This window comes from Odocoileus virginianus, chromosome 23, assembly GCF_023699985.2.
Source record: "Odocoileus virginianus isolate 20LAN1187 ecotype Illinois chromosome 23, Ovbor_1.2, whole genome shotgun sequence".
Lineage (NCBI taxonomy): Eukaryota > Metazoa > Chordata > Mammalia > Artiodactyla > Cervidae > Odocoileus > Odocoileus virginianus.
In genome coordinates, this window is record NC_069696.1 from 45,916,034 (window position 1) to 45,935,932 (window position 19,899).

The 19,899-nt window shown below is 39.9% G+C and overlaps 1 non-coding gene and 1 pseudogene across 1 annotated transcript; one reads left to right on the forward strand and one right to left on the reverse strand.

Moving 5' to 3' along the window:
- Positions 1 to 19,899, reverse strand: part of LOC110145311 (large ribosomal subunit protein uL6-like) — a 48,955-nt pseudogene that overhangs the window by 27,374 nt on the left and 1,682 nt on the right.
- Positions 17,632 to 17,738, forward strand: LOC139030742 (U6 spliceosomal RNA). Its single transcript, XR_011483144.1, has one exon. It is a non-coding gene; the product is annotated as a U6 spliceosomal RNA (small nuclear RNA).

Sequence of the window (19,899 nt, forward strand, 5' to 3'; positions counted from 1 at the left end):
ACACCATCATGGTTACCTGGATCATGAAGATCTTTTTTGTATAGTTCTTCTGTGTATTCTTGCCATCTCGTCTTAATATCTTTTGCTTCTGTTAGGTCCATACTATTTCTGTCCTTTATTGAGCCTATCTTTGCATGAAATGTTCCCTTGGTATCTTTAATTTTCTTGAAGAGATCTCTAGTCTTTCCCATTCTATTGTTTTCCTCTATTTCTTTGTACTGATCACTGAAGAAGGCTTTCTTATTTTTCTTGGGGATGGTCTTAATCGCAGCCTCCTATACAATGTCAGAAATCTCCATAGTTTTTCAAGCACTCTGTTTATCAAATTTAATCATAGTTTGGCCTCAGGCCAAACAATAGGGAGGGAACACAGCCCCACCCATCAACAGGAAATTGGATTAAAGTTTTACTGAGCATGGCCCCACCCATCAGAATAAGACCCAGTTTCCCCTAAACTCAGTCTTTCCCATCAGGAAGCTTCCATAAGCCTCTTATCCTTATCCATCACAGGGCAGACAGAATAAAAAACCTCAATCACAGAAAACTAACCAAACTGATCAGGTGGACCACAGCCTGAACTCTATGAAACTATGAGCCATGCCATGCAAGGCAGTCCAAGACGTATAGGTTATAGTGAAGAGTTCTGACAGAATGGGGTCCACTGGACAAGGGAATGGGAAACCACCTCAGTATTCTTGACTTGAGAACCCCATGAACAGTATGAAAGGCAAAAAGATATGACAGTGAAAGATGAACTCCCGAGGTTGGTAGGTGCCCAATATGCTTTTGGAGATCAGTGGAGAAATAACTCCAAAAAGAATTGTCAATTACAAATTGGCACTTACCAAGGGCATTGACAAGGAGTGAACAATAAAGGCATTTGCCATCTGCCTCTATGGAGATGGGAAATGGCAACCCACTCCAGTACTCTTGCCTGGAAAATCCCATGGCCGGAGAGGCCTGGTAGGCTACAGTCCATGGGGTTGCCAAGAATTGGACACGACGGAGTGACTTCACTTCACTTTCTATGGAGATTGAACCCCATGCTGCTATAGCTGTTGATCTTCAACAACCCTGGAGGGAGTTTAGGGTGGAGTGAGGCAATCTGTGCTCCAGGGAATCTGGTGGGACAGGTCTTTAGATAGTTTGGTATTTGTAGGAGCAAATTTTATGATCTTAATCCATGCATCTTGTCATATCTAGAGAAGCACTAAATCCCTTCATGGTGACATCAGATCCTCATGACTGACAAAAAACCTTTTGTAAAATGAGTGCTTCATGGTATTGAATTCCCCCTTCACCAAAACCTTATATATTGACCTTCCACACTGAATGGCAAACCACTTCAGTATTCCTGCCTTGAGAATCCCATGAAAAGTATGAAAAGGCAAAAAGATAGGACACTGAAAGAGGAAATCCCCAGGTCTGCAGGTGCCCAATATGCTACTGGAGATCAGTGGAGAAATAACTCCAGAAAGAATGAAGAGACAGCCAAAGCAAAAACAACACCCAGTTGTGGGCGTGACTGGTGATAAAGCAAGGTCCGATGCTATAAAGAGCAAGACTGCATAGGAACCTGGAATGTTAGGTCCACGAATCAAGGCAAATTGGAAGTGGTCAAACAGGATATGGCAAGAGTGAACATTGACATTTTAGGAATCAGCAAGCTAAAATGGACTGTAATGGGTGAATTTAATTCAGATGACCATTATATCTACATTATATATATATCTACCATTATATCTATTGTGGGTAAGAATCAGTTAGAAGAAATGGAGTAGGCATCATAGTCAACAGAAGAGTCCGAAATGCAGTACTTGGATGCAATCTCAAAAATGATAGAATGATCTCTGTTCATTTCCAAGGCAAACCATTCAATATGACAGTAATCCAAGTCTATGCCCCGACCAGTAATGCTGAAGAAGCTGAAGTTGAATGGTTCTATGAAGACCTACAAAACCTCTTAGAACTAACACCCAAAAAAGATGTCCTTTTCATTATGGGGGACTGGAATGCAAAAGTAGGAAGTCAAGAAACACCTGGAGTAACAAGTAAATTTGGCCTTGGAGTACAGAATGAAGCAGGGCAAAGGCTCATAGCGTTCTGCCAAGAGAATGCACTGCTCATAGCAAACACCCTCTTCCAACAACATGAGAAGACTCTACACATGGACATCACCAGATGGCCAACACTGAAATCAAATTGATTATATTCTTTGCAGCCAAAGATGAGAAGCTCTATACAGGCAGCAAAAAGAAGACCAGGAGCTGACTGTGGCTCAGATCATGAACGCCTTATTGCCAAATTCAGACTTAAATTGAAGAAAGTAGGGAAAACCACTAGACCATTCAGGTATGACCTAAATCAAATTCCTTATGATTATACAGTGGAAGTGAGAAATAGATTTAAGGGGCTAGATCTGATAGACAGAATGCCTGATGAACTATGGATTAGCGGTCTGTGACACTGTACAGGAGACAGGGATCAAGACCATCCCCAAGAAAAAGAAATGTAAAGAAGCAAAATGGCTCTTTGAGGAAGTTTTATAAGTAGCTGAGAAGAGAAGACAAGCAAAAAGCAAAGGATAAAAGGAAAGATATACCCATCTCAATGCAGAGTTCCAAAGAATAACAAGGAGAGATAAGAAAGCCTTCCTCAATGATCAGTACAAAGAAATAAAGAAAAACAATAGAATGGGAAAGACTAGAGATCTCTTCAAGAAAATTAAAGATACCAAGGGAACATTTCATGCAAAGATGGGCTCAATAAAGGACAGAAATGGTATGGACCTAACAGAAGCAGAAGATATTAAGAAGAGGTGGCAAGAATACACAGAAGTACTGTACAAAAAAAGATCTTCATGATCCAGATAACCATGATGGTGTGATCACACCTCAAGCCAGACATCCTAGAGTGTGAAGTCAAGTGAGCCTTAGAAAGCATCACTATGAACAAAGCTAGTGGAGGTGATGGAATTCCAGTTGAGCTATTTCAAATCCTAAAAGATGATGCTGTGAAAGTGCTGCACTCAATATACCAGCAAATTTGGAAAACTCAGCAGTGGCCACAGGACTGGAAAAGGTCCATTTTCATTCCAATCCCAGAGAAAGGCAATGCCAAAGAATGCTCAAACTACTGCATAATGGCACTCATCCTACGTCCTAGTAAAATAATGCTCAAAATTCTCCAAGCCAGGCTTCAACAATACCTGAACCGTGAACTTCCAGATGTTCAAGCTGCTTTTAGTAAAGGCAGAGGAACCAGAGATCAAATTGCCAACATCTGCTGGATCATAGAAAAAGCAAGAGAATTTTTAAAAAAAAACCTCTATTTCTGCTTTATTGACTATGCCAAAGCCTTTGACTGTGTAGATCACAAATGTGGAAAATTCTGAAAGAGATGGAATACCAGACCACCAGACCTGCCTTGTGAGAAATCTGTATGCCGTTCAGGAAGCAACAGTTAGAACTGGACATGGAACAACAGACTGGTTCCAAATAGGGAAAGGAGTATGTCAAGGCTGTATATTGTCACCCTGCTTATTTAACATATCTGATGGGTTCAATCCAGGTCACTCGCTCAGTCGTATCCGACTCTTTGTGACTCCATGAACCACAGCATGCCAGGTCTCCCTGTCCATCACCAACTCCCAGAGTCCACCCAAACCCAGGTCCATTGAATTGGTGATGCCATACAACCATCTCGTCCTCTGTCGTCCCCTTCTCTTCCTGCCCTCAATCTTGCCCAGCATGAGGGTCTTTTCAAATGAGTCAGCTCTCTGAATCAGGTAACCAAAGTATTGGAGTTTCAGTTTCAGCATCAGTCCCTCCAATGAACACCCAGGACTGATCTCCTTTAGGATGGACTGGTTGGATCTCCTTGCAGTCCAAGGGACTCTCAAGAGTCTTCTCCAACACCACAGTTCAAAAGCATCAATTCTTCAGCACTCAGCTTTCTTTATAGTCGAACTCTCATATCCATACATGACTACTGGAAAAACCATAGCCTTGACTAGACGGACCTTTGTTGGAAAAGTAATGCCTCTGCTTTTTAATATGCTGTTTATGTTGGTCATAGCTTTTCTTCCAAGCAGTAAGCGCCTTTTAATCTCATGGCTGCAGTCACCATCTGCAGTGATTTTGGAGCCCAGAAAAATAAAGTCAGCCACTGTTTGCACTGTCTCCCCATCTATTTGCCATGAAGTGGTGGGACCAGATGCCATGATCTTAGTTTTCCGAGTGTTGAGCCTTAAGCAAACTTTTTCACTCTCCTCTTTCACTTTCATCAAGAGGCTCTTTAGTTCTTCTTCACTTTCTGCCATAAGGGTGGTGTCATCTGCATACCTGAGGTTATTGATATTTCTCCCAGCAATCTTGATTCCAGCTTGAGCTTCCTCCAGCCCAGCGTTTCTCATGATGTACTCTGCATAGAAGTTAAGTGAGCAGGGTGACAATATACAGCCTTGACATACTCCTTTCCCGATTTGGAACCAGTCTGTTGTTCTATGTCCAGTTCTAACTGTTTCTTCCTGACCTGCAAACAGGTTTCTCAGAAGGCAGGTCAGGTGGTCTGGTATTCCCATCTCTTTCAGAATTTTCCAGAGTTTATTGTGATCCACACAGTCAAAGGCTTTGGCATAGTCAATAAAGCAGAACTAGATGTTTTTCTGGAACTCTCTTGCTTTTTCGATGATCCAGCAGATGTTGGCAATTTGATCTCTGGTTCCTCTGCCTTTTCTAAAACCAGCTTGAACATCTGGAAGTTCATGGTTCACGATTTGCTAATGCCTGACTTGGAGAATTTTGAGCATTACTTTACTAGCGTGTGAGGTGAGTGCAACTGTGTGGTAGTTTGAGCATTCTTTGGCATTGCCTTTCTCTGGGATTGGAATGAAAACGGACCTTTTCCAGTCCTGTGGCCACTGCTGAGTTTTCCAAATTTGCTGGCATATTGAGTGCAGCACTTTCACAGCATCATCTTTTAGGATTTGAAACAGCTCAACTGGAATTCCATCACCTCCACTAGCTTTGTTCGTAGTGATGCTTTCTAAGGCCCACTTGATTTCACACTCTAGGATGTCTGACTAGGTGAGTGATCACACGATCATGATTATCTGGGTTGTGAAGATCTTTTTTGTATAGTTCTTCTGTGTATTCTTGCCACCTCTTCTTAATATCTTCTGCTTCTGTTAGGTCCATACCATTTCTGTCCTTTATTGAGCCCATCTTTGCATGAAATGTTCCCATGGTATCTTTAATTTTCTTGAAGAGATCTCTAGTCTTTCCCATTCTATTGTTTTTCTCTATTTCTTTGTACTGATCACTGAGGAAGGCTTTCTTATCTCTCCTCGGCTATTCTTTGGAACTCTGCATTCAAATGGGAATATCTTTCTTTTTCTTCTTTGCTTCTCGGTTCCCTTCTTTTCACAGCTATTTGTAAGGCCTCCTCAGACAACCATTTTGCTTTTTTGCATTTCTTTTTATTGGGATAGTCTTGATTCCTATCTCCTGTACATTGTCACGAACTTCCACCCATAGTTGATCAGGCACTCTGTCTAACAGATCTAGTCCCTTAAATCTATTTCTTACTTCCACTGTATAGTCATAAGAGATTTGATTTAGGTCATACCTGAATGGTCTAGTGGTTTTCCCTACTTTCTTCAATTTAAGTCTGAATTTGGCAATAAGAAGTTCTTGAACCGAGCCACAGTCAGCTCCCGGTCTTGTTTTTGCTGCCTGTATAGAGCTTCTCCATCTTTGACTGCAAGGAATATAATCAATCTGATTTCAGTGTTGACCATCTAGAGATGTCCATGTGTAGAGTCTTCTCATGTTGTTGGAAGAGGCTGTTTGCGATGACCAGTGGTTCTCTTGGCAGAACTCTATTAGCCTTTGCCCTGCTTCACTCTGTACTCCAAAGCCAAATTTGCCTGTTACTCCAGGTGTTTCTTGACTTCCTACTTTTGCATTCCAGTTCCCAAAATGAAAAGGACATCGTTTTAGGGTGTTAGTTCTAAAAAGTCTTGTAGGTGTTCATAGCACCATTCAAATTCAGCTTCTTCAGAGTTATTGGTCAGGGCATAGACTTGGATTACCATGATATTGAATGTTTTGCCTTGGAAACGAACAGAGATCATTCTGTCATTCTTGAGATTGCATCCAAGTACTGCATTTCAGACTCTTTGGTTGACTATGATAGTTACTCCATTTCTTCTAAGGGATTCCTGCCCACAGTAGTAGATATAATGGTCATCTGATTTAAATTCACCCATTCTAGTCCATCTTAGTTCACTGATTCCTAGAATGTCAATGTTCACTCTTGTCATCTCCTGTTTGACCACTTCCAATTTGCCTTGATTCATGGACTTAACATTCCAGGTTCCTATGCAATATTGCTCTTTATAGCATTGAACCTTGCTTCTATCACCAGTCCCATTCACAACTGGGTGTTGTTTTTGGTTCGGCTCCAACACTTCATTGTTTCTGGAGTTATTTCTCCACTGATCTCCAGTAGCATATTGGGCACCTACTGACTGGGGAGTTCCTCTTTCAGTGTCCTATCTTTTTGCCTTTTCATACTTTTCATGGGATTCTCAAGGCAGGAATACTGAAGTGGCTTGCCATTCCCTTCTCCAGTGGACCACACTCTGTCCGACGTCTCCACCATGACCCGACATGGCATGGCTTCGTTTCATTGAGTTAGACAAGCTGTGGTCCATGTGATCAGATTGGCCAGCTGTCTGTGATTGTCGTTTCAGTCTCTCTGCCCTCTGATCCCATCTCCGTGCCTACCGTCTTACTTGGGTTTCACTTACCTTAGACACGGGGTGACTCTTCACGGCTGCTCCAGCAAAGCGCAGCCACTACTCCTTACCTCGGATGAGGGGTAGCTCCTCTCAGCTGCCGCTCCTGACCTCAGGCTCGGGGTAGCTTCTCTCAGCCACTGCCCCTGACCTCGGGTGCAGGGTAGTTCCTCTCGGCTGCCGCCCCTGACCTCGGGCGCGGGGTATGCCAGGCTGGATGAAGCACAAGCTGGAATCAAGATTGCCGGGAGAAATATCAATAACCTCAGATATGCAGATAACACCATTCTTATGGCAGAAAGTGAAGAAGAACTAAAGAGCCTCTTGATGAAAGTGAAAGAGGAGAGTGAAAAAGTTGGCTTAAAGCTCAACATTTAGGAAACTAAGATCATGGCATCCAGTCCCATCAGTTCATGGCAAATAGATGGGGAAACAGTGGAGACAGTGGCTGACTTTATTTTTGGGGCTCCAAAATCACTGCAGATGGTGACTGCAGCCATGAAATTAAAAGACATGTGCTCCTTGGAAGGAAAGTTATGACCAACCTAGACAGTATATTAAAAAGCAGAAACATTACTTTGCCAACAAAGGTCCATCTAGTCAAGGCTATGGTTTTTCCAGTAGTCATTTATGGATGTGAGAGTTGTACTATAAAGAAAGCTGAGGGCCAAAGTATTAAAGCTTTTGAACTGTGGTGTTGGAGAGACTCTTGAGAGTCAAGTCCTGAGTGTTCACTGAAAGGACTGATGTTGAAGATGAAACTCCAATACTATGGCCACCTGATGCGAAGAACTGACTCGTCTGAAAAGAACCTGATGCTGGGAAAGATTGAAGACAGGAGGAGAACGGGACAACAGAGGATGAGATGATTGGATGGTATGATCGACTCAATGGACATGAGTTTGGGTAAACTCTGGGAGTTGGTGATGAACAGGGAGGCCTGGCATGCTGGTTGCCAGGGGTTGCAAAGAGTAGGATATGACTGAGCGACTGAACTGAACTGAACTACCACTTTGGAGCAGTCTCTCAGAGCTATCTGAGATGCTGCCTCCTGGGCTACAGTCCTCATTTTGCCCCAAAGAAAACTTAACTCACACAACTCTCAAGTTGTACATCTTTTTTAGTCGACAGAATGAAGAGATGGAGCCAAAGTGAAAACAATGGCCTTGTGGATGTGACTGATGATGGAAGTAAAGTCCTTTGCTATAAAGAACAATATTGCATAGGAACCTGGAATATTAGGTCTATGAATCAGGGTAAATTGGAAGTGGTCAACAGGAGATGGCAAGAGTGAACATTAACATTTCAGGAATCAGTGACCCAGGAGGGATGGGTCACAGTGGAGAATTTTGACAAAACATGGTCCACTGGAGAAGTGAATGGCAAACCACTTCAGTATTCTTGCCTTGAGAACCCAATGAACAGTATGAAAAGTAATCATGATAACTTCCTGTAAAATCCAACGGGAACAAAATAGGCCATTGACCTAACTAACTCTCTTTCACTCCCTACCTCCTGAATATTTATATCACCTTTCTAGAGACAGAGACAAAGTTATATCTTGTTTCAGCTGCCTTTCTCCCTCCAAAGGCTATATTACAAAGATTCTCTCCCTGCTCTCTAGCCTACTTCACTTCTTTCTACTCCCAGTCTCAATTCCCCTCTTTTTGTCTAACTATTCCCAACAGTTTAATCACAGTATAAACAATATACTATACAGTTAAGTTTTAAAAAAGTAGAAATAACAGATGTCTTACACTAGCACAATGGCTAAATTACAGCAGCTCTCTTGTTCTTCAATAATTTTAATGGCTGCATACTATTTAAGACTCAAAACAATATGGAAATGGTTTGACCTAATGGTAACTGAAAAGAAACGGTATACCAAATCCTATGTACTGTAGTTTTGCAATTATGTAAAACTCTGCCTGTAGATTTTTTATAGTCTGAGCCACCAGGGAAGCCCTAACTATTGATTGGAAGGACTGATGCTGAAGTTGCAATACTGTGGCCACCTGATTCGAAGAGCCAATTCCTTGGAAAAGACATTCTGGGGAAGACTGAAGGTAGGAGGAGAAGGGGTCAACAGAGGATGAGATGGTTGGATGGCATCATCGACTCAGTGGACATGAGTTTGAGCAAACTCCAGGAGATGGTGAAGGACAGGGAAGTCTGGCATGCTGCAGTCCATGGGGTTGCAATGGATCGGACACAACTGAGCAACTGAACAACAGGGGCCTATATAAATCGTGAAAATGAATCTGTAAAATGGTCATGTAAGTTGTTCTGGCATGATAGGATTAGGCATGGCTTTTTCTCTCTTGTATTTCTCAAACTTAAAACTTTTTTTTTTTTTTTTGCAAAGCATAACTGGCCACAAATTGCTACATATAATCCTTAAACAGAGCCTGGAGTCAAAGACACTGAGGAAATTTTACTACGGACTTGTGCTGGATGATATTATCATATCAACATTAAGCCCAATGGGTTTCTGTAGAAGAGTACTTCTTCTTTAGAGACATATCCTGATATACTTAGAGTGAAAAGTCATAAGGCCTGCAACATCCCAAATGGTTCAGGAAAAAAGTGTGTGTGTGTGTGTGTGTGTGTGTGTGTGTGTGTAACGAAGGAAAAGAAAACAAATGAAGTGAAATATGAATCTCGTGAATGGAATATGGGTAGTTATATTATTCTTTCAACTTCACTGTTGACCGGGGTGAATTGTTAAGATTGCTGGGTTAGTAGTTTTTAAAATTTTTGTATAGAGTGCACAATAGTATATTTCTGTTTGGATTTGTGAGGAAAGTCTGGCTATTCATCTTCATCCCATCACCTTCAATGTTGTCCCATCACTAAGGGTGGCCTGCATTTGAAAAACTCAGGAAATTTCAAGTCAGCTAACCCTAGAGAAATTAAGAAGCTGAGAAGCAATCCCTGGGACTGATTTCTTGATTTCCTTTGTTCAGAAAGAATCCCAACAACTTCTCTGGTGTAAAATAAACATCTCTAAACAGTGGCCCTCAACATGTGGTAGGCACACTTTTAGAGGTCTCTTCACCTTTTTAGAGGTGAAACTATATTAATAATAAGATATATTTGTCTTTTTCACTTTTGGGGTCCTTAATAATGTTTAAGAGTAAAGACCTGAGACCAAATTTTTGAAAACTACCAACCTTGACATTTTGAAAAGCTTGAAAGAAAGAATATGTGAAAAGTGGAGTTTCATCAGGACCCCAAATTTTAATCTAGTATTGTAAAACAAACAAACAAGTTCTTCTCTTAAACCTAAGAGAACACAGGGTGGTTTCTCTTTCAAAGCCCCTAAAACTAACTGGAATAAGGCAGTCCTCTAGGCCTCTTTTTTAAAAATTGTTGTTGGTGTTGTTCTTTTGTTACGAGCTCTAATTCCAGGACACTTAAAACGAAGAAGGGGGAGGAGAATAAGGACAAGGGGAAGGAAGAGGAGGGGAGGCAGGGGTGGAGAGGGGAGGGGAAAAGGAAGTGCAAGAGAAGAAGTAGAAGCAGCAGAAACAGCCAGACTGTAAGGAAGAGGTCCTCCGCTTTTCTGGACCCTTAATCATTGCATGAAGGCGCAAAGGCCTGTGTTTCTACCTCGTGTTCATAGCAACTAACAGAAAACCAGCTGCTCATTGGGAGAGCTGACTGATCAGAATTTTGAAGGGACCAGATCAAGGTCAAGAGGTTTATACCAATCAGAGAATAAGAGAAGTAAGCTAAGAACTTCAAAGCAGGGAAACATGGGGGAGGGCACAGAAGAGCCCAACAAAGAAAGCAAAATGGCAAGGTTAAACACAGGCTGGAACTGCCACTTGTTAGAACTTGAATTTTTGCCATTAATTAGCAACATGATCACTTCAAATGTGATGATAAAAATTTTACAGCTTTCCACTTTGCCTGCTGTCATCACTTTCTGGTTTGTGGGTTTCTCACATGAGTGTTTTTAACCTGTTGCCTGTGGTTAAAAGCATCTGGATGGAAGAGCTCTAAAGAAGTCAACGATTTCTGCAGATCCCATAGCTTAACAAAACTTTTTATTCAGTTCATGTGCAAAGACCACAAATACACCACCACCATCAGATTTTTTAAAAATAAATATATAATTTTAATAGTATTTTACTCAAACAACTTTTATTCAAAGAAACATGGAATATCATTACACTTGGGTAACAGGAAGGAAGCTTAAAGGGGAAGCATATATGATCTACAAAATGAAGAAGACAAGATAATTATACTTGTTTTTTAAAGTCTGCAGGGTATGAGACATGCTAGAAAACTAAAACACAAGTATTTGTGGAAACACAAGGAAGACTAGAAACTCTTTAATGGAACATGCTGATGACTCTCTGATGCTGAACGTAATACTGAGTCAGCCAAAGAGTTCATTCAAGTTTTCCATAAAATCATCAGAAAAACCCAAATGATCTTTTTGGCTAACCCAATACAGCTTAGTTTTTAGTACTAGTTATTTACCAACTTGGAAAGAAAAAAAAAACACTTGGATGATTTTCAGCTTTAAAGGGAGATTTTAGTTCTTACAAAGAATTTGCCATATGAAATACTAATTATTTTAGAAGCAAGCTGTTACACAAAGGCAGATGACATCCTGGACATAGCTCCTCTTGTGTGTCCTTCAAAGGAATCTTATTAGGAGGTTAAAATTAAACCTGGGTTGTGGTGTGGTTCCTTGCCTAGAAGGAATTTCCCATTTGCCTCACTCCACAACTGTATTTGAATAATATGCATGTCCAGGATTCAATGGCTATATGAACCTGAGAATATACATTTTGAAAAGAAATATCTCTTCCCCAAAGGACTGGTTTATGATAAGAAAAATAATGTCAGAAGATCAAGAATGTTGTTACTGCAGCAGACTGCGTGGGGGCGGGAGTAAGGTTGGTCTTGGTTTACCAAATCACTCAGCCCAAAGATTATCCTGTCAGGGCTAGGATTTACCACAGGGGACTTGGAAGGGTTGTTTAAGAGCTCCCTAGTGGCTCAGATGGTCAAGCATCTGCCTGTAGTGCGGGAGATCTGGGTTCGATCCCTGGGTTGGGAAGATCCCCTGGAGAAGGAAATGGCAACCCACTCCGGTACTCTTGCCTGGAAAATCCCATGGACTGAGGAGCCTGGTAGGCTACAGTCCATGGGGTCACAAAGAGTTGGACACGACTGAGCAACTTCACAGGCCAGGCTAAAGAAAAAAAATATCCAACTTTCTCCTAGTTGGTAAATTTCATACTGATACTGTTAATAAGAGAAGAAAATCACTTTGAGGGCAATACTATAGAACTCCTTATGTATCTGAAATATAAACACTTAAAAATATTACATGAAAGAATAAAAGTTTAAAGTGTTTCCTAGTATATTTTCTAAATGATTTAAGAAATCAGATTTTTCTCATCTATGATGGATATATCCTTGACTTAATAATGCCCTCTAGACCTTAATTTCTTCATCTGTGAGATAACAGTTGGTCTAGATATGTGCAAAATTTCTGCAAATATGTCTTTTCTGAACATAAAGCATATACATGGAAGAAAGTGTAGGCGCTGCCTTTGTACAACACACCCACTACAAAATCTGAATTACAATCATTAAGATCATGAACTCCTTATTGCCAAATTTAGACTTAAATTGAAGAGAGTGGGGAAAACCACTAGACCATTCAGGTATGACCTAAATCAAATCCCTTATGACTACACAGTGGAAGTGAGAAATAGATTTAAGGGACTAGATCTGGTAGAGTGCCTGATCAACTATGGATGGAGGTTTGTGACATTATGCAGGAGACAGGGAGCAAGACCATCCCCAATAAAAAGAAATGCAAAAAAGCAAAATGGTTGTCTAAGGAGGCCTTACAAATAGCTGTGAAAAGAAGAGAGGTGACGATGGTGAAAAATTGAAAGCATTTCCCCTGAAATCAGGAACAAGACAAGGGTGCCCACTCTCACCACTACTATTCAACATAGTTTTGGAAGTTTTGGCCACAGCAATCAGGGCAGAAAAAGAAGTAAAAGGAATCCAGATAGGAAAAGAAGAAGTGAAACTCTCGCTGTTTGCAGATGACATGATCCTCTACATAGAAAACCCTAAAGACTCTACCAGAAAAATTACTAGAGCTAATCAATGAATACAGTAAAGTTGCAGGATATAAAATTAACACACAGAAATCTCTTGCATTCCTATACACTAACAACGAGAAAACAGAAAGAGAAATTAAGGAAACAATACCATTCACCATTGCAACAAAAAGAATAAAATACTTAGGAGTATATCTACCTAAAGAAACAAAAGACCTATACATAGAAAACTATAAAACACTGATGAAAGAAATCAAAGAGGACACAAACAGGTGGAGAAATATACCGTGTTCATGGATTGGAAGAATCAATATTGTCAAAATGGCTATACTACCCAAAGCAATCTATAGATTCAATGCAATCCCTATCAAACTACCAACGGTATTTTTCACAGAACTAGAACAAATAATTTCACAATTTGTATGGAAATACAAAAAACCTCGAATAGCCAAAGTAATCCTGAGAAAGAAGAATGGAACTGGAGGAATCAATCTGCCTGACTTCAGACTCTACTACAAAGCCACAGTCATCAAGACAGTATGGTACTGGCACAAAGACAGAAATATAGGTCAATGGAACAGAATAGAAAGCCCAGAGATAAATCCACGAACCTATGGTCACCTTATCTTCGACAAAGGAGGCAAGGATATACAATGGAAAAAAGACAACCTCTTTAACAAGTAGTGCTGGGAAAACTGGTCAACCACCTGTAAAAGAATGAAACTAGATCACTTTCTAACACCATACACAAAAATAAACTCAAAATGGGTTAAAGATCTAAATGTAAGACCAGAAACTATAAAACTCCTAGAGGAGAACATAGGCAAAACACTCTCCGACATAAATCACAGCAGGATCCTCTATGACCCACATCCCAGAATTTTAGAAATAAAAGCAAAAATAAACAAATGGGACCTAATGAAACTTAAAAGCTTTTGCACAACAAAGGAAACTATAAGCAAGGTGAAAAGACAGCCCTCAGATTGGGAGAAAATAATAGCAAACGAAGCAACAGACAAAGGATTAATCTCAAAAATATACAAGCAACTCCTCGAGCTCAATTCCAGAAAAATAAATGACCCAATCAAAAAATGGGCCAAAGAACTCAACAGACATTTCTCCAAGGAAGACATACAGATGGCTAACAAACACATGAAAAGATGCTCAACATCACTCATTATCAGAGAAATGCAAATCAAAACCACAATGAGGTACCATTATACGCCAGTCAGGATGGCTGCTATCCAAAAGTCTACAAGCAATAAATGCTGGAGAGGGTGTGGAGAAAAGGGAACCCTCTTACACTGTTGGTGGGAATGCAAATTAGTACAGCCACTATGGAAAACAGTGTGGAGATTTCTTAAAAAGCTGGAAATAGAACTGCCATATGACCCAGCAATCCCACTTCTGGGCATACACACCAAGGAAACCAGATCTGAAAGAGACACGTGCACCCCAATGTTCATCGCAGCACTGTTTATAATAGCCAGGACATGGAAGCAACCTAGATGACCATCAGCAGATGAATGGATGAGGAAGCTGTGGGACATATACACCATGGAATATTACTCAGACATTAAAAAGAATTCATTTGAATCAGTTCTAATGAGATGGATGAAACTGGAGCCCATTATACAGAGCAAAGTAAGCCAGAAAGATAAAGACCATCACAGTATACTAACACATATATATGGAATTTAGAAAGATGGTAATGATAACCCTATATGCAAAACAGAAAAAGAGACTCAGATGTATAGAACAGACTTGTGGACTCTGGGAGAAGGCGAGGGTGGGATGTTTCAAGAGAACAGCATCGAAACATGTATATTATCTAGGGTGAGGCAGATCACCAGCCCAGGTTGGGTGCATGAGACAAGTGCTCAGGCCTGGTGCACTGGGAAGACCCAGAAGGATCGGGTGGAGAGGGAGGTGGGAGGGGGGACTGGGATGGGGAATACATGTAAATCCATGGCTAATTCATTTCAATGTATGACAAAAACTACTGTAATGATGTAAAGTAATTAGCCTCCAACTAATAAAAATAAATGGGAAAAAAAAAAGAAGTAAAATACTGACATACACTAAGAAAAAAAAAAAAAAGAAGAGAGGTGAAAGGCAAAGGAGAAAAGGAAAGATATTCCCATTTGAATGCAGAGTTCCAAAGAATAGCAAGGAGAGATAAGAAATCTTATCTCTGAGGATCACTGAGATCCTCAGTGATCAATGCAAAGAAATAGAGGGAAAAAATAGAATGGGAAAGGCTAGAGATCTCTTCAAGAAAATTAAAGATACCAAGGGAACATTTCATGCAAAGATGGGCTCAATAAAGGACAGAAATGGTATGGACCTAAGAGAAGCAGAAGATGTTAAGAAGAGGTGGCAAGAATACACAGAACTATACAAAAAAGATCTTCACGACCCAGATGATCACAAAGGTGTGATCACTCATACTCACCTAGAGCCAGACATCCTGGAATGTGGGCCTTAGAAAGCATCACTACGAAAAAGCTAGTGGAGGTGATGGAATTCCAGTTGAACTATTTAAATCCTGGAAGATGATGCTGTGAAAATGCTGCACTCAATATGCCAGCAAATTTGGAAAACTCAGCAGGGGCCACAGGACTGGAAAAGGTCTGTTTTCATTCCAATCCCAGAGAAAGGCAATGCCAAAGAATGCTCAAACTACCGCACAATTGCACTCATCTCACACGCTTGTAAAGTAATGCTCAAAATTCTCCAAGCCAGGCTTCAGCACTATGTGAACCATGAACTTCCAGATGTTCAAGCTGGTTTTAGAAAAAGCAGAGGAACCTGAGATCAAATTGCCAACATCTGCTGGATCATCGAAAAAGCAAGAGAGTTCCAGAAAAACATCTAGTTCTGCTTTATTGACTATGCCAAAGCCTTTGACTATGTGGATCACAATAAACTGTGTAAAGTTCTGAAAGAGATGGGAATACCAGACCACCTGACCTGCCTCTTGAGAAACCTGTATGCAGGTCAGGAACCAACAGTTAGAATTGGACATGGAACAACAGACTGTTCCAAATAGGAAAAGGAGTACATCAAGGCTGTGTATTGTCACCCTGCTTACTTAACTTCTATGCAGAGTACATCATGAGAAACGCTGGGCTGGAGGAAGCTCAAGCTGGAATCAAGATTGCCGGGAGAAATATCAATAACCTCAGATATGCAGATGACACCACCCTTATGGCAGAAAGTGAAGAACTAAAGAGCCTCTTGATGAAAGTGAAAGAGGAGAGTGAAAAAGTTGGCTTAAAGCTCAACATTCAGGAAACTAAGATCATGGCATCTGGTCCCACCACTTCATGGCAAATAGATGGGGAGACAGTGCAAACAGTGGCTGACTTTATTTTTCTGGGCTCCAAAATCACTGCAGATGGTGATTTGCAGCCATGAAATTAAAAGATGCTTACTCCTTGGAAGGAAAGTTATGACCAACTTAGACAGCATATTAAAAAGCAGAGACATTACTTTGCCAACAAAGATCCATCTAGTCAAGGCTATGGTTTTTCCAGTAGTCATGTATGGATATGAGAGTTCGACTATAAAGAAAGCTGAGTGCTGAAGAATTGATGCTTTTGAACTGTGGTGTTGGAGAAGACTCTTGAGAGTCCCTTGGACTGCAAGGAGATCCAACCAGTCCATCCTAAAGGAGATCAGTCCTTGGTGTTCATTGGAGGGACTGATGTTGAAGCTGAAACTCCAATACTTTGGCCACCTGATCCGGAAAGCTGACTCATTTTAAAAGACCCTCATGCTGGGAAAGATTGATGGCAGGAGGAAAAGGGGATGACAGAGGATGAGATGGTTGTATAGCATCACCGACACAATGGAAATGGGTTTGGGTGGACTCCGGGAGTTGGTGATGGACAGGGAGTCCTGGCGTGCTGCGGTTCATTGGGTCACAAAGAGTCAGACATGACTGAGTGACTGAACTGAACTGAACTGAAGATACAAAAGGGATCTGTGGAAATGATTAAACTGATCCCTCACACACACCTACTAAATACCACTTAAAACCTAACTAAAAGAAGTTCTCTGTCCTACACTAGACCATTCATTCACAGGATTTCACTAAACATGCTTCAAATGTACGTATATATACAATACATACGGAAAATATTTCACATTTCTCATATCCTTTATGTTACCTAATGAGTATTAAAAATAGCCAAAAAATGGAAAAATAATAGTACACTAAAATGTTTAGCCAATATAACCAACATTAGACCTTTAAAGAAAGTCTCAATCTTTCCAGTTCTCTCATAAGGTTTAGAAATAAGAGATAAGGTTGCATTGTGTTTGAACAGACTTTCTTTCAGGGGCTTAAGAGAAAACTGTAGAAAGCAGGAGTATTTAGAAGTTCCTCTGATTCAGCAACATTTTCACATGTGTAGAATATCAGGAGAAAAAAAATTAATAAATATACCAATCTACACAAGATACCAATTTACACAATCTTGTTCAGAAAATACAAGAGGAGGAACCATTTTCCAACCCATTTTGTGAAACCAGTATTACCCTGATAGTCAAACTAGACAAAGCCAGCACAAGTAAACCGTAGACCAATATGCCTCATAAACAAAGACAATTCCTAAACAAAATAATGGCAAATTAAATCCAACGATAAATAATTATATACCATGAGCTAGTGGGGTTTATCTTGAGAATGCACGGTTGGTTCAACATTAAAGAAATCAATTGGTGCTCGCTTCGGCAGCACATATACTAAAATTGGAATGATACAGAGAAGATTAGCATGGCCCCTGCACAAGGATGACATGCAAATTCGTGAAGCGTTCCATATTTAAAAAAAAAAAAAAGAAATCAATTGATGTAATCTGCCATAATAATAGTTAAAAACAAAAACCACATGATCAATCATATGCCAACCAATTAGATACCCAACATGAAACTGAAAAATTCTGAGAAAGACATGACTACCCAAACTGACTTTTGAACAAATGAAAATCTGAACAGACCTATAACAAATAGAATTAGTACTCAAATCTCCTACAAAGAAAACCTCAGGCTCAGGTGCCCTCACCAGTGAATTCTACCAAACATCTACAGCAAAATTAATATCAATTTTTCACAAACTCTTCAAAAAATAGAAGAGAGAATAGTTCCCAACTGATTTTATAAAACCATTACTGCCCTGATATCAAAACCAGACAAGGACATCACAAGAAAAGAAAACCACAGACCAGGGAATTCCCTAGTGGTCCAGTGGTTAGGACCCCAGGCTTTCACTGCTGAGGCCCAAGTTCAATCTCTGGATGGAGAAGAAAGATCCCACAAGCTGCACAGTGTGGCCAAGAAAGAAAAAAAGAAAAACCACAGACTAATATCTCCTATAACTTTCTGGATAGAAACTTATATCGTATAACTTTTGGATAGAAAATCCAAAAATCCTCTACAAAATATGAGAAAACCAAATTCAGCAACATTATACAACATATACACAAAGAAGTAAAGAATTTATCCTTGGATAAACTTTACACAGGTTGATTTAATATATGAAAAACCAATCAATGTAGTATCTCATGTTAACAGAATAAGGGACAAAAACTACATGATAATCTCAATAAATTCAGAAAAAACATCCGCCCAAAAATCCAACACCCTTTAATGATAAAAACACTCAACAAACTAGAAATTGAAGGGAACTCTACTAACCTGATTGGAGAAGGAAATGGCAACCCACTCCAGTATTCTTGCCTGGAGAATTCCTTGGACAGAGGAGCCTGGTAGGCCACAGTCCAGAGGGTCGCAAAGAGTCGGACATGACTGAAGCGACTTAGCACTGCTACCCTGATAAAGTCTACTATGAAAAAGTCACAGCTACCATCATACTTAATGGTGAAAGACTGACTGCTTTCCCCCTAAGATCAGGAACAAGTTAAAGATGTCTGGTCTTGCCACTTCTGTTCAACACTGAACTGGAGGTTTTATCTAGGACAATTAGGCAGTAAATAAAAGTAAAGTTATCCAAATTTGAAAGGAAGTAGTAAGACTAAGTGTTCACAGATAGCACAATACTGTATGTAGAAAATCCTTAGGAATACACATACATACATACAGCCCTCTTAGAATGAATGAGAAAATTCAGCAAGTTATAAGATACAAGGTTAATATACAAAAATCAATTATATTTCTGTACACTAGCAATGAGCCATCTGCAAATTAAATTAGACAAGCATTTTCATTAACAGTAGCATAAAAAAGAACAAAATACTTAGGAAAAGGTTTAACAGAAGCAGTGCAAGACCTATACATTGAAAACTACAGATTATTAAAAGAAAGAACTAAATAAATGGAAAGACATCTCAAATTCATTGACCGGAAGACATAATATTGTTAAGATGGTAGTATTTCCCAAATTAATCTACAGATTTGATACAATCCCTATCAAAATCCTAGGCTGTCTTTTTGCACAAATTGACAAGCTGATCCTAAAGTTCACATGGAAATTCAAAGGACCCAAAATTGCCAAAACCTGAAAAAACAGAACAAAGTAGGACTCACACTTCTTAATTTTCCAACTCACTACAAATCAACAGTAATCAAGACAGTGTGTTACTAGCATATGCACAGACAACAGACTGATGCAATAGAATTGAGACTCCAGAAAGAAACCAGTATATTGATTTTTGACAAGGGTGTCAAGACAACTCAAAGTGCAAAAGTAGTCTTTTCAACAAACGGTTAACAATTGTATATCTACCTACAAAAGAATGAATTTGGACCCCTTCCTCATACCATATGCAAAGATTAACTCAAAATACATCATGGAACTAAATGAAAGAATAAAAACTATAAAATTCTTCCAAAAAAATAGAAGTAAATATTTGTGACCTTGGATAGTTTCTTGGATATGACAGCAAACTAGATATCACATGCCACAACTAAGAGTTCACTACTGAAACTAAAGGTCCTGCATGCTACAAGGAAGAACAAAGCAGCCAAATA